The sequence below is a fragment of the Pseudochaenichthys georgianus genome, chromosome 20 (genome assembly GCF_902827115.2).
Source record: "Pseudochaenichthys georgianus chromosome 20, fPseGeo1.2, whole genome shotgun sequence".
NCBI classification, from domain to species: domain Eukaryota; kingdom Metazoa; phylum Chordata; class Actinopteri; order Perciformes; family Channichthyidae; genus Pseudochaenichthys; species Pseudochaenichthys georgianus.
Window position 1 is genome coordinate 4,693,080 of NC_047522.1, and position 15,697 is coordinate 4,708,776.

Here is a 15,697-nt window from a genome sequence, read left to right on the forward strand (position 1 = left end):
CATTTCAATCCACTTGCCAGTTATTTTTTTCCACGCCTTTATCTCCAAATACAGAGCTTTCTTTTTTAATTAGAGCCCCTTGTTTTACTGCTCGTCCCTCATTGGTTGGCTGTGTGTTGATGCTCTGCCTCCAGGTTGAATATAAAGAGGGGATCAGAAAGAGGGCTAAGCTCGGTGAACTTGGAAACTGCAGGTAAGTACCCAGACAAGTAATGACTAAACTATTATCTCACATATTGAACATACTATGTTCATCTTTCTGTTACTTTCCAGAGACGCATCAATTCAATCAAGGGTGAAAGAAAAAGGAAACAGGTAAACAGTCAATGTGGTTAGCTTTTCAAAAATAAAATCAATATAGGAAAATTAATAGTCTCTAAACACTCTCTGAATTATGCTAACTTGAAAAAAAAAAATCAATAACAACCTAGCATACCACTACCATATTCTTGATCATCAGCATTTATAGTAATTGCAAATACTATTTTAGGATTTGTTACAAAAATGCCTGTGATGTTCTGTACAATAATATAGAAATGCATTCAATCACCAAACCTCACTTACAACACATTTCCTTATAAGTTATACACAGTTTGTATGTTATGTTTAACTGCTACAACAGGGACCAAAATAAACAATGTTTTTGGTGCACAGCCTTCAAGATGTCAGCCGACGCCCTTATGGCGGAGTTTGGGGCTGCTGCTTCCTTCCTGAGAAAGTCAGATAGAGAGCGCCTGGAGGCCCAGACCCGACTCTTTGACATGAAGAAGGAATGTTTTGTGCCCGACCCTGAGGTGGAGTACGTTAAAGCCAAAGTCACTCTAAGAGATGGTAACAAAGTCACCGTTGAAACTGGAAAAGTAAGTATATTGACACTGAGAAACGGCATTGGGAGAATGGTTGTTTCAATGTTAACTAATTACTTTTATGACAATTTGAGTTGAGAGATATTCCTTGTGGTAAATCGTTTCAGACTGTAGTCCATAAGGAGGAAGATATTCACCCTCAGAACCCGCCAAAGTTCGATAAAATTGAGGACATGGCGATGTTCACCTTCCTCCATGAACCTGCTGTGCTGTTCAACCTCAAAGAGCGTTACGCAGCATGGATGATCTACGTGAGTCTGACAACCAGTGCTTGAATTGGAATAAAAAAGGTGCCAGTACTCTAAATCAGCAACTGTTTCAATCAATCAATCAATCAATCAATCAATCAATCAATCAATCAATCAATCAATGTTTATTTATATAGCCCAATATCACAAATGTTACATTTGTCTCAGTGGACTTCACAGTTTGTACAGAATATCAGTAGTTTCAAGTACATTTATTTATACAGCCCAAAAACAAGTATTTGGCTCAAAGTCATAGTATATCCTATAATGCTGGTGGGTTTGTCTCTTTACTGTATATTTTACAAAGGCGCACGACTTAAACAAAATGACTCAGGGTGCATCTGAGATTAGAGGGGGTGCAGTGGTAAAGTGCTATTTTTATAAGTGGGGAGTGGACCTGACACCCTCTAGGGAGGTCCGGGGGCATGCTCCCCCGGGAAGATATATATTTTTTAAATATTGAAGTTAAATGCATCAATCTGGTGCACTTTGAGAGCAAAATGAAGAGATACATGTTTCAACATCCATATGAAATAATTGTAAACAGATTGACTTTTTCTTTATGGAAATAAAAGAAAGTAAAGCCTGACTCCTACTGGCGGCTGGTTAAATTACTCCTTGTCCCTGAGTACACTCACCATCTTTCAGCAGGAAAGGAGAGAGGGAATCCTTGTCCAGCGACAACCGCTGTCTTTTCGCACTATTATTAAGCCACGCTAACATTTTCAAAATGCTAACGTTATGTGATGTATTTTCTGCTCTAGTCTATCGCTGCAGCGCGTCATAGATGGGTCATGAGATGCCGCCGGCCGCCACATGGGTAAAAATCAGATGAGTACAGGCCCAATTCAAGCACTGCTGACAACAGATCTAACCATCTTCCTACTATATGACATCTTTAATTCAATAAATAAAGAGTTGTTTTTATCTGTCTCTGTCAACAGACCTACTCAGGGCTGTTCTGTGTGACTGTCAACCCACACAAGTGTCTGCCAGTGTACGATCAGGCGGTGGTCAACGCCTACAGGGGGAAGAAGAGGAGTGAAGCTCCTCCTCACATCTACTCCATCTCTGACAACGCCCACCAGTACATGCTGTCAGGTATGTCAGGCTTGTTGTAAGGCAATGCTTTGTAATCTCTGACACCATCCTAACATGTTAATTATTACTGAACACTGTCTTACATTTTGCAGACAGAGAAAACCAGTCTGTCCTTATCACGTGAGTATTTCATAATAGTGACATCTGATTCCATTTTAAAAAGTACCATTTATGTTTTTGTCTTAAGTTCACACGCCTGTTGTTTTGCAGTGGAGAATCTGGTGCAGGAAAGACTGTGAACACCAAGAGAGTCATCCAGTACTTTGCCAGCATCGCAGCTGTTTCTGGCAAGAAGGATGCTGCTCAGGAGAAAAAGGCAAGTTTGATTTGATATATTATGATAACCACAATAAATAGATTTTTTCTGGCTTACATTTTTGCATCTATTGAATGCGCAGGGCACCCTGGAAGATCAAATCATCCAGGCCAACCCTGCTCTGGAGGCCTTTGGGAATGCCAAAACCATCAGAAATGATAACTCCTCCAGATTTGTGAGTTCCTTTTATATAATTTAATAATTTTATTAAGGATGCATTCTCTGATTTTCATATTGTGCCCAACTGTGCCCCAAACTCAAATGTCCTCCCTGTTGGGGGAGTAACACATCTAAGACTATTTTTTTTTAATGAATCAATCTTATTTACTTTCTTGCTGCTCACAGGGTAAATTCATCCGAATCCACTTTGGTGTCAGTGGAAAGTTGTCTTCTGCCAACATTGAGACATGTAAGCAATGTGACATGAACATCTCCACTTTGCAGCACACCCCCCTGGAAGGACTATATCACATCATCTAATTTTATATTTTTGTCAGATCTGCTGGAGAAGTCTCGTGTCACTTATCAGCTCAAGGCTGAAAGAGACTACCACATCTTCTACCAGATTCTGTCCCAGAAGAAACCAGAACTGCTGGGTGAGTCCTCCATATACATTTGATTTGACCTAAAAGAAACGCCACGAGCTTGGACTAAAACGTTTCTCTTTAACAGATATGCTGCTAATCAGCAACAACCCCTATGACTACCCCTTCATCTCCCAAGGAGAGACAACCGTAGCCTCCATTGATGATGCAGAAGAGCTGATGGCTACTGATGTAAATGAAACATAGTGCTGGTTGTGATGGAAACCTCTGTGCAGCAATGCAGAGCCAAGGCTCAGGAAAGGATGGAAGCTGGAGCGGCTTTAGTCAAACACTGATATTTATTGAGAGTATAATACGGCCGGAGAGATCACAAAGTATATCACACTTTCATGTGAGCCAACCAAGCAAACTCTGAAGACAAAGAGTGGAAACATGGATCTGTATATCCCAAAAGGAGGGACCTAAAAAGCCCGCCTTTCCTACCTTAATCATAACCAGACATTGGAACAAAGACCCGTTTGTATTACAAACTCACATGATGCCAAACTTCTCACCCGCAGGAAGGCAGAGGACCTCTTGACCTGTGTCCTCCTCAAGTTACAGGCAGGAGCATATGCGACTTAACGAAAAGCATATCTTTGTAATTTAACAGTTTCTCAGAAAAGCTGAGAACCTCTAGACACAAAGAGATCGGATTAAAATATTCTCTGACACTGGTTAGAAAATCCACATATACAGTTTCACAGCTAACTCAAGTTTCATTTTCATTGTTTAAGGAAGCTTTTGATGTCCTGGGCTTTACCCAAGAAGAGAAGAACGACATCTACAAAATGACTGGTGCTGTCATGCATTTTGGAAACATGAAGTTCAAACAGAAGCAGAGGGAAGAGCAAGCAGAGCCTGACGGCACAGAGGGTAAAGGATCTTCGGTTGACTTTTACTCAAGAATATAACTACCAGAAAGTCATGCCTTTTTGCCACAAAATGATGTTGAAAATGTTCCCTGTCACTAAATCCATTACAGATACGGACAAAGTTGCATATCTGTTGGGCTTGAACTCTACCGACCTCATTAAGGGCCTTTGTCACCCAAGAGTGAAAGTAGGCAATGAGTGGGTCACCAAAGGTCAAAATGCGCAGCAAGTGAGTTGAAAATGCAAGCAATGCATCAGACCTTTAAAAGATAATGTAAATGTAATGGATTTCATGCAATTATCCAGGTGAACTACTCTATTGGAGCACTGGCCAAGTCAGTGTACGAGAAAATGTTCCTGTGGATGGTGGTGAGAATCAACCAATCTCTGGAGACAAAGCAACCCCGTCAGTACTACATCGGCGTGCTGGACATTGCTGGATTTGAGATCTTTGATGTGAGTATACAAGGTTATATGGAGTTGTAAGGATCAAACATACTTTTCCTAACTTCTTTCTTTCAATGCTCTTCAGTTCAACACATTTGAGCAACTGTGTATCAACTACACGAATGAGAAGCTGCAGCAGTTCTTCAATCATCACATGTTTGTGCTGGAACAAGAAGAGTACAAGAAGGAGGGCATCGTGTGGGAGTTCATTGAACTCATCGAGAAGGTTGGTGCAGAGATAAACTTCAGAATTCATGTAACAAATGTAAGCTATAATTTTTGACTGGTTTACATGCAGTTCTAATCCTTTCCTTCTCTCAGCCCATGGGCATCATGTCCATCCTTGAAGAGGAGTGCATGTTCCCCAAAGCCAGTGATGCTACATTTAAAGCCAAGCTGTATGACAACCATCTGGGTAAAAGTCCAAACTTCCAGAAGCCCAGGGTAGTGAAGGGGAAAGCAGAGGCTCATTTCTCCCTTGTTCACTATGCTGGTACTGTTGATTACAATATCTCTAACTGGCTGGTGAAGAACAAGGACCCGCTGAATTAGACCGTGGTGGGACTATTTCAGAAGTCCAACCTCAAATTACTGGGCATCCTGTTTGCTGGGTATGCAGGTGCAGATTCAGGTAAGAGATCTTTAACACCGACAATTCATTAATTCTTTCGGAAATCAAATAGGAAGAAAATTAGACTTACCTTACCATCTACTATTTCCATACATCCATAGATGCAGGAGGCAAAGGAAAGGGAGGAAAGAAGAAAGGCTCTTCCTTCCAGACTGTCTCTGCACTGCACAGGGTAAAATATGTCTACGGTTTGGTATGCTTGATTTGGTATGTGGGACCTGTTAATATATTGTCTTCATTTACAGGAGAACTTGAACAAACTGATGACCAATCTCAAGTCAACTCACCCCCACTTTGTGCGCTGCCTCATCCCCAATGAGACCAAGACTCCGGGGGCGATGGAGAACCCTCTGGTCATGCACCAGCTGCGTTGTAACGGTGTGCTGGAAGGCATCAGCATCTGCAGGAAGGGATTCCCCAACAGGATCCTGTATGGGGACTTCAAACAAAGGCAAGAAATGGCTCTTTCACAACTAGGGTCGTTGATATTAAATACATGTGTTAATTTGCAAGCATATTTAATAATTGTAATACTGTTTGGTTGTATTATTTCAGATATCGCATACTAAACCCTAATGCTATCCCTGACGGACAGTTCATTGACAATAAGAAAGGAGCAGAGAAACTTTTGGGCTCCTTGGACCATGAGCAGTATAAGCTGGGACACACAAAGGTTGGTTGTGTTTACAAAGAGGAGGATTTGGTGTTGGTATAAATAAGTGTGCTAGGAAAAGGTTAAGAAAACGTTCTGTCTTTTTCAGGTGTTCTTTAAAGCCGGTTTGCTTGGTCTTCTTGAGGAGATGAGAGACGATCGACTCTCTCTCATCCTCACCGGAGTTCAAGCGAGATCCAGAGGAGTACTCGCTAGGATTGAGTTCCAGAAAATTGTGGAGCGCAGGTTGGTGCTTAACTTTTACTGTAATAAGACAAGGTGAATAAAGAATTCAAGCTTACAGATGTTGTCTACAGGGATGCCATACTGGTGATCCAGTGGAACGTGCGAGCCTTCATGAGCGTCAAGAATTGGCCCTGGATGAAGATGTACTTCAAGATCAAACCTCTGCTGAAATCAGCTGAGACCGAGAAGGAGATGGCAAGCGTGAAGGAGGAGTTTGTGAAGCTCAAAGAGGCGTACGCTAAATCTGAGTCCCGCAAGAAAGAGCTTGAGGAAAAAATGGTCACCCTCCTCCAAGAGAAGAACGACCTGCAGCTCCACGTTCAAACTGTAACATCAGTCGTTCATTTTTCAGTAAATGTACAGAATTGTACTAAAATGTGAATGAATAACAGCATTTGTTATATCTGATGTCTGCAGGAACAAGACAATCTCTCAGATGCTGAGGAGCGCTGTGAGGATCAAGAGCAAGATCCAGCTTGAGGCCAAAGCCAAAGAGCTGACAGAGAGGCTGGAAGATGAAGAGGAGATGAATTCAGAGCTGACTGCTAAGAAGAGAAAGCTGGAGGACGAGTGTTCAGAACTCAAGAAGGACATTGATGATCTGGAGCTGACTCTGGCTAAAGTGGAAAAGGAAAAGCATGCCACAGAGAACAAGGTAATAACTGCAGATATCAATGTAGGATGGCAGTGCCAAAGCCAGACTGCAGTTTTAACGCCTTTCAGATTTCTGTTTTGGTTTGGTAATTGCAGGTTTAAGGACCGGTGACTGTATTAATCAATAATGTTTCTATATTCCTGACTCACAATAAGCTGTAATCTGTTTTCTGAGGTTAAAAACATGACTGAGGAGATGGCAGCTTTGGATGAAATCATTGTCAAGTTGACCAAAGAGAAGAAAGCTCTTCAGGAAGCTCATCAGAAAACGCTGGACGACCTTCAGAGTGAGGAGGATAAAGTCAACTCTCTGACCAAGGCCAAAACCAAGCTGGAATAGCAAGTTGATGACGTGAGTACAATAGAATTTGCAACTAAATCTTAAATTGTGTTTTGACAATATATGGGTAATGTTTGGATGTTGTTGTATGTTAGCTTGAAGGATCATTGGAGCAAGAGAAGAAAGTCAGGATGGATCTGGAAAGAGCCAAGAGAAAATTGGAAGGGGACTTAAAGTTAACCCAAGAAAATGTGATGGATCTGGAGAATGCCAAGCAGCAGCTGGAGGAAAAACTCAAAAAGTATAACTTGTCTTTTATAATCTCACACTCGATGCCCATTGTGCAACAACAGCTGATTACCAACATGAACCCTTATGCCTTTTTTGTAGGAAAGACTTTGAAGTCAGCCAGTATTTAGGTAAGATTGAAGATGAGCAGGCCATGGGGGCTCAACTCCAGAAGAAACTGAAGGAGTTACAGGTAACTGCACAATTCAGGCGTATTGGTTGTGGTGTATTCCCCTTACCCCTACTCCAACTTTTTAAACATATGATGAATTTCTTTAAGGCTCGCATTGAAGAACTGGAGGAGGAACTGGAGTCGGAGCGAGCCGCTCGAGCCAAGGTGGAGAAACAGAGGGCCGACCTGGCCAGAGAGCTGGAGGAGATCAGTGAGAGACTGGAGGAGGCCGGGGGAGCCACTTCTGCCCAGATCGAGATGAACAAGAAGAGGGAGGCCGAGTTTCAGAAGATGCGCAGAGACCTCGAAGAAGCAACTCTGCAGCATGAGTCAACTACTGCTACCCTCAGGAAGAAGAACGCAGACAGCGTGGCTAACCTGGGAGAGCAGATCGACAACCTGCAGAGAGTCAAGCAGAAGCTGGAGAAAGAAAAGAGCGAGCTCAGGCTGGAGCTGGATGATGTGGTGTCCAACATGGAGCAGATTGCCAAAGTAAGCTAATTAAAAGCATGCTTCTCTTTTTAGGAATTATGCAGAAGTGTTGTCCCTCTCATGCCTGTTGTAGTTAATATGAAGCTACTGGTAAACTTGGATAAGCACAAAGTCTAGAGTTTATCTTTGGCAGGGTTCTTACGGTCATTAAAGACCTGGAAAAGTCATGGAAATTCTAAATGCAAATTCCAGGCCCTGGAAAACTTTTGGAAAACAATATTTTTCCCAAAGTTTTGGAAAAGTCATGAAAATGTAACTAAAGTTGCATCAAATATAATTTATATTTTATCTAATCTCCGAAATAGTAATACTATAATGATAATACATACTGTATCGTAATTAAGAGTAAAATGGCATTTAACTGTTGCGGTATTTTTCTGGTGAGAGATATTTACAATCACGCCCTCTAGCTTTAGCCTGTAGGAGCTAGTAAGCCTGTATACTATTTTGATATAAGTTATTTGTTTTACAACATGTTTCATATGCAGACCTTATTTTCCTGTTCCATGTTGTAATAAACAATTTTCTGTGGTACCGCTGAGAAAGAGACATTTTTTTTGGTCATGGAAAATTAGGTAAAGGTCATGGATAAGTCATTGAAAATCATTGGTGAAAAAGTGTATGAACCCTGCTTTTGGTAAAACCAAGCTCACTGTTAGCAATCTTATGCTAAGCTAAAACCACTAGTTGCTGGCTTAATGAAATAATATACAGAAAATACTGCTTGGGAAATTGTATGACTTGCTTAATAATATGAATTGCTTTACTCAGACCAACCTGGAGACAATGTGTCGCACTCTGGAGGATCAGATGACTGAATACAAGATGAAATCAGAAGAAGGCCAGCGTATCATCAATGACTTTACAATGCAAAAAGCAAAGCTTCAAACTGAAAATGGTGATCATTTTAAAAATGCACACAATTAGTGGTGTTTCTACTGTTAGATTATGTTTGGAAAATAAACCTGAAAAAATGTACAGGTGAGTTAACCAGGCAGCTGGAGGAGAAGAGCGCTTTTGTCTCTCAGCTGACCAGAGGGAAGCAGTCTTACACTCAGCAGATTGAAGACCTGAAGAGACAGCTGGAGGAGGAAGTCAAGGTAGCTGTTACACTGATTTTAGCATACAGAGCCTGATCTCTAACAGCAAAATGACTTGACCTCATGTTTCTTTATCAAAGGCAAAGAATGCACTTGCCCATGCAGTGCAGTCTGCTCGCCATGACTGTGATTTATTGAGGGAGCAGTATGAGGAGGACAGTTCCTACACTATGCTTGGTTTTCCCATTTGAACTGTAATCAAATGTAATCTAATGATTTCATTCTTGCATTTTTGTCGTTAGGAAAAAGCTCACTCAACGCTTACAGGATGCGGAAGAATCGGTTGAAGCTGCTAATGCTAAATGTTCATCCTTGGAGAAAACCAAACACAGACTTCAGGGTGAGATAGAAGATCTCATGGTGGATGTGGAGAGATCTAATGCTGCTGCTGCAGTGCTGGACAAGGTACACACATATAAAATGACATCCTGATAAGTATATTCTTGTACAGAATAAATTATGAATTTAGACATTTTGTGTGTGAATAATTCAATAACATAAACGTATTTAATTAATAATGTTATCAGGTCCTGGCTGAGTGGAAGCAGAAGTACCAGAGTGCCAGACTGAGCTGGAAGGCTCCCAGAAAGAGGCTCGTTCTCTCACCACCGAGATCTTTAAACTAAAGAACTCTTATGAAGAAACTCTGGATCATCTGGAGACCATGAAAAGAGAAAACAAGAATCTGCAAGGTATGAAGATATAATTGTACTTGATTAATCTTTCAACATACACTTAAATACATTGGGGAGGTTGAACCTAGGATAGTAAAATGAATGTATTTGAACAAAAACAGAGGACATTTCGGACTTGACTGAGCAGCTCGGTGAGGGAGGAAAGACCATCCACGAGCTGGAGAAGACCCGCAGAGTAAGATCCTCCGAGCGCAGCTTGAGTTCAACCAGGTTAAAGCTGACATTGAGCGGAAGCTGGCTGAGAAGGAGGAGGAGATGGAGCAGTCCAAGCGCAACCATCAGAGAGCGGTGGACAGTCTGCAGAGCTCGCTGGATGCTGAGACTCGCAGCAGGAACGAGGCTGTCAGAATAAAAAAGAAGATGGAGGGAGACCTCAATGAGATGGAGATCCAGCTGAGCCTCGCCAGCAGGCAGGCAGCAGAGGCTCAGAAGCAGCTCAAAGCAACCCATTCTCACCTCAAGGTAAGGCAGAGACTATACATGTTGTCTTTATTCTATTAATTCTTGGAATAAAGGATTAAAAGATGTTCCAAAATCTTTCTGAATAGGATGCGCAGCTTCAGCTGGATGATTCTCTCCGGGCCAATGATGATCTGAAGGAGAACATTGCTATCGTGGAGAGACGTTTCAACCTGCAGCAAGCGGAGCTGGACGAGCTGAGGTCTCTGGTGGAGCAGACGGAGAGAGGACGTAAAGTGGCTGAGCAGGAGCTGCTGGATGTCAGCGAGAGAGTTCAGCTGCTGCACTCTCAGGTATGTCAGACATCACGTCATTTTGAGTGTATATCCATGTTGCATACTAATTGTACTAAAAGAAAACATGTATGATTCTGTGCAGAACACCAGCCTGCTGAACCAGAAGAAGAAGAAGCTTGAATGTGACACAGCTCAGCTGCAGAATGAGGTGGAGGAGGCGGTGCAGGAGTGCAGGAATGCTGAGGAGAAAGCCAAGAAGGCCATTACTGACGCTGCCATGATGGCAGAGGAGCTGAAGAAGGAACAGGACACCAGCTCTCACCTGGAGCGGATGAAGAAGAACATGGAGCAAACCATCAAAGACCTGCAGCACCGTCTGGATGAGGCGGAGCACATCGCCATGAAAGGTGACAAGAAGCAGGTTCAGAAACTGGAGGCCAGGGTGAGTACCTCTATCTTCCTCTGTGGTGCCTCACATAAGCAGTGTACGATACAATGAAGCTTAATCAATGTCTGTTTGTTTTAAGGTGAGAGAGTTGGACAATTAGATTAGAATCTTTAATGACCACACAGCCAGGCTGGTGGAATTCGTGTTCAGTGCAGAGTATTACAGCTTGTTCCATACAATAAACAGACAATAAAAAGTACAACACACAGCACAGGGCAAAAACATATCATAACATAAAGTTCAAGGTGTGGTGGATTGTTATTGTTCATTGGGGTTATTTAGAGTCCATTTAGTGAGGTGGATATGGAGCAAAAGAGGAGCAGTGACTCGCTGAAAGGTATCCGCAAGTACGATAGACGCATCAAAGAACTCACCTACCAGGTACAAACTCTCACTGTCAGTGATAAACATTCACCTTAAGATGAAAGCTTATATTTGAATAAGAAATAAGACTTATGTAATTATTTAACAGGCGGACGAGGACAAAAAGAATCTGAGCCGTCTGCAGGACTTAGTGGATAAGTTGCAACTGAAGGTTAAATCTTACAAGCGATCTGCAGAGGAGGCTGTAAGCAAAGACACTAAACCTTCCCCTTCTGATATGGTCTATTTGCCTCTTTATGAAACAGCTCAATAACAATTTAACATGTTCTCATCTTTTCTTCAGGAGGAACAGGCCAATGGAAATCTGGGCAAGTTGCGCAAGTTACAGCATGAGTTTGAGGAAGCAGAGGAGCGGGCCGACGGCGCAGAGTCTCAGGTCAACAAGCTGAGGGCAAAGAGCCGGGACATTGGCGTTAAGGTCAGTAATCACACAGTATATAACTGCATTTTGAGTATATGAAATGAGTTGGCAGGAATACAAAAATCTGATTATCCCAAATGTGTTTCTTTGCACAGAAAGCACACGACGAAGAGTGAAGCCTTCAACGGGATCCTCCAAATGAGTGTAGATTTAGTTTCTTTATTCTCCATGCAACACGAGTGGAATAAATGAATGCAACACTTTATGTTTGTATTTTCTGTCTTTGGAAAAAGGTGAGTCTGCTCTACAAAGAAAATAATGGAAGTAGAAGCCTGCACTGTGACGTAGTCTCTTTCATCAAATGAATGCAGCGCCTCCAACATCCAAACCTGAGCTGCTTTTGTAAGAGCTGCTTTCATGTTTTGACATGAGAGGAGTGAAAGAGTTCAATAGTGCTCATATTTTGCTCATACCAGCTGCATGTGGTTGAGACCTGCTTACAGTGTTCTCTCATTATAATCCAGCTATTGCCAAAATGGTGGGTCAGATGATCCAAACAGTGTGGATTTTGGGGTTCAAATTATTTCTCATAGTGCAAACATACACAAGATTATTGTAGCAAACAAATCAAACTAGCAACTGAGGTGAATTACTCTCAGCCACCACTAGATGGTCAGAGATCCAATAATAAGAATGTCATTCTCCATAATGATAGACAAAACCATTTTTGAATATATTTTAGTTTGAAGGAGTAGTGCAGTGATAAATAAGTGAAAAAAATGGAATATGATTTAATTGAAGTTAAGTAGTTAACACATTGATTGACTGCATGTTGAAATGACAAATGAAAACATACATTTCTTTAGGTGATGGCTGTTGTGTGTGTTTTGTAGACTTCATACTACAGAGTCTGCAGCCCATCCGGTTTATCAAACATGTGCGCGTTTAAAGCATAACAAATATTTCTATATTAGTAGGTTATATAGTAATTATTGCAAATCTGCTAAATTTGTATTTGGAAAATTGATTTGTTATACCGTAAAGTAAGAATTTGACTTAAAATGTGTTTTATTGTTCACCAAAACAGCATTTATTTCTGTGGCCTTATATTCACTAAGTAAATAAGCCTTGTATATCTGGCTGCATTCCCAAAGAACAAACCAATAGCCTATCTATGTTTGGTCTTTGGGAATGCAGCCCGGAAAAGCCCTTCAATATTGCTGATTGTGTTCTCTATCACCGTGCAATACAAGATAAGCTATCTGTCAGCCTCTCTTGTCAGCTCAGTGCCATGACATATTGTTGACTTAGAAACACCCAGGGCTTTGGATGAGGCTGCTGGTGGGAGGATGTGTTGCACTTTTCCTATAATGACATAGAATGGATAAACAGGCTCAAAATCATTGTTACTATGACACATAATGACAAGCAGCCAGGCCTTTCCCAGTTGATGTCATGGCTAATAATACGAAGCAGATTGTGTTGTCGCACTGTGAATGTTTCTCTGGTAGGAATCATACAATGAAGAGATAAACAAGGACACGCAGTACATTGCGGCACACATAGAAATATAGCAACAGTTTTACAAATCCACCCAGTCGATAGTCAATAGATGTTTTACCCAACCATCACCATAACAGCTTGTGTTGTCACAGCGTATAACCAAGGGGAACACCCACTTGACTAATGGGAAACTGTTAAAGCCCCACCTATAGCTGGCACTATTTCAATTTGAAAGCAGGGCAAAGCACTTTAATTATTTCTAGAGCCGGGACTCGATTAAAAAAATTAATCTAATTAATTAGAGGCTTTGTAATTAATTAATCGAAATTAATCGCATTTTTAAGCACAGGGCCATCTAAGCTAATTTACAGATGGCCCTGAGCCCAATAGAGATTGCCCTGAAAATGCATGCGGACGAAATGGCACGAAGGGTTTGGGGGGCCTCCGTCCCCCTAGACATTTTTTTATTTTTGCAGGTCTTAGATGCTGTCTGGTGCATTCTCTAGACTGAATTATAAGATGAACCACCACAATATTATATTGTACAATTTCAATTGTATTCTTCATTTCACTTGTTTGTTTGTTCTTGTTTGTATTTGCTCGCTTGCATGCCCTGCATAGCTTTAAGAAATACTTAAGTTGTTGGTCAAAACACTTTCCATCTGATGAAGGCAAATGCCTTCCCAGATGGAAAAAAGTAGAAAACATTACATTCAGTTATAACTGCCAAAACAAACATTATTTACACTATTATGGCCCCTGTTAAAAATGTTTGTAATGTTAACTACTGTAAATTGGTCGAACGAATGCCTCCTCATCCGGAAGCTGACCGAGCAGACCCGAGCAGCAGTCGAGAGGAGCCGAGCGCATCCGCGAAGCACACGTCAGAGTTCCCGTTAGCCGGCAAATCTAAATATCTTCGGTCAAAAATAATTTCCCTTTAGAGCAATACCGCTTCAGTTGCGCCACTTATGTGACAGACAAGAAGAGTATGTGACAGACAAGAATAGTCAACTCTAAATGTCTAACACTTAATGTGGAGAAAGAGATGTCCTGTATGGGTTGATTGTGCGTTGATCTGTTGGTAATGCCTCGGGGTTCCGGTGGGCATGTAAACAAATGCATAATGCTGCGCTATACTTTGTGGCCTCATCCAGTTGCATAGCGACACTTATTGTGTAGTTGTCTTTTAACAAGCAGGCAGTCATATCATTAGCTAGAACTAGCTGGATCTGATCGATATGGACATAAACGCGAGTGAAGTCTAATCTGACGGGAGAGAGAGATCAGCTGCTGCTGACGAGTCGAGACTCGACACGCAGCTCTGCATAACCACATGCCGCGGTGAGCGGAACAAAACACACACTTCAGGTTAGAATATCACACGTAGCTATTTCAATTACCTCTCAAACTACCTAAACTAGTTATAGATATGTTTAGTTTTACTGTCGGGTCACTCATTACTAGATCCGCGAGCTGCATGATACTGGCATAATAGATTGCCCGATCGGGCAACCAGCAGGTGAGGCTTCATTGCCCGAGCTAAATACTAGATGGCCCCGGGCCATCCTTAATGTCGAGCCCAGTGACAATCCAGTGAGTTGGTTATTTTCTCAGACGTGGACTTACTTATCCTGGCCCTGAAACCATCATCTGGTTGAGTGTGGGTTGGGTCAGGGTGTGTTCCTTGCACTCGGAGTCAGGCTAACGGAGTCAGGCTAACGTCCACGCTAGCTGCTACATGCTTTGCATTTAGGTGATACTTTAGACTTGATGTGCTGCGGTGATATGCAAATTCTTTTTTGCATAATTTGCACACAACCGTGCTCTTATCGACGCTTCCATCTGTCCATTTTTTAAAACAAAATTTCCCATCCACGGGCCGACCAAAGCGGTCTCATCAGCTTGTTCGTTCATGTTTGACTATTGATCACCGTGGTTTGTTGTTGTTTGAAGTCCCATGCTGAAGTCATGAACGTTAGTTGGTGCTCCAGTATAATCGGTACGCCTGAAACTCATCCAGTGAGAAACGTTCCGCTGTGCAAAAATAAGTGCGATTAAAATGCGTTAATTTTTTTAACGCGTTAATTTTTGTGTAATTAATTCATCTTAATTAACGCGTTAAAGTCCCGGCCCTAGTTAATTAATTAATCTTAATTAACGCGTTAAAGTTCATTAAAAACCTGCAGAATGGAATGTGGCCACATGCGGCATACCTTTTCACTAATGGTTACATGTAATTAGGAAGGCAAGGCAAGGCAAGTTTATTTATATAGCACTTTTCATCACAAGGCAATTCAAAGTGCTTTACAAAGAATGAAAGACATTAAGAAAATGGCATTTAAAATCAGTCATTAAAAAGAAAAGCTAATAAAATAAACATTAAAAGAAAAAATACATGGATAAAAGTTACAGTGCAGTTTACGATATGAATAGTTCAATTAAAAGCAGCGACAAAAAGAAAAGTCTTCAGCCTGGATTTAAAAGTAGTCAGAGTTGCAGCGGACCTGCAGGTTTCTGGGAGTTTGTTCCAGATATTTGGAGCATAATAACTGAACGCTGCTTCTCCATGTTTAGTTCTGACTCTGGGGACAGAAAGCTGACCAGTCCCTGAAGACCTGAGAGATCTGGATCGTTCATAATTTAGCAGGAGGTCAGA

At 41.6% G+C, this 15,697-nt stretch overlaps 1 pseudogene; it reads left to right on the top strand.

Annotated features, from left to right (window-relative positions):
• The first annotated feature begins 662 nt into the window (after positions 1-662).
• Positions 663-11,779, top strand: LOC117465552 (myosin-6-like; annotated as a pseudogene).
• The last annotated feature ends 3,918 nt before the right edge of the window (positions 11,780-15,697 follow it).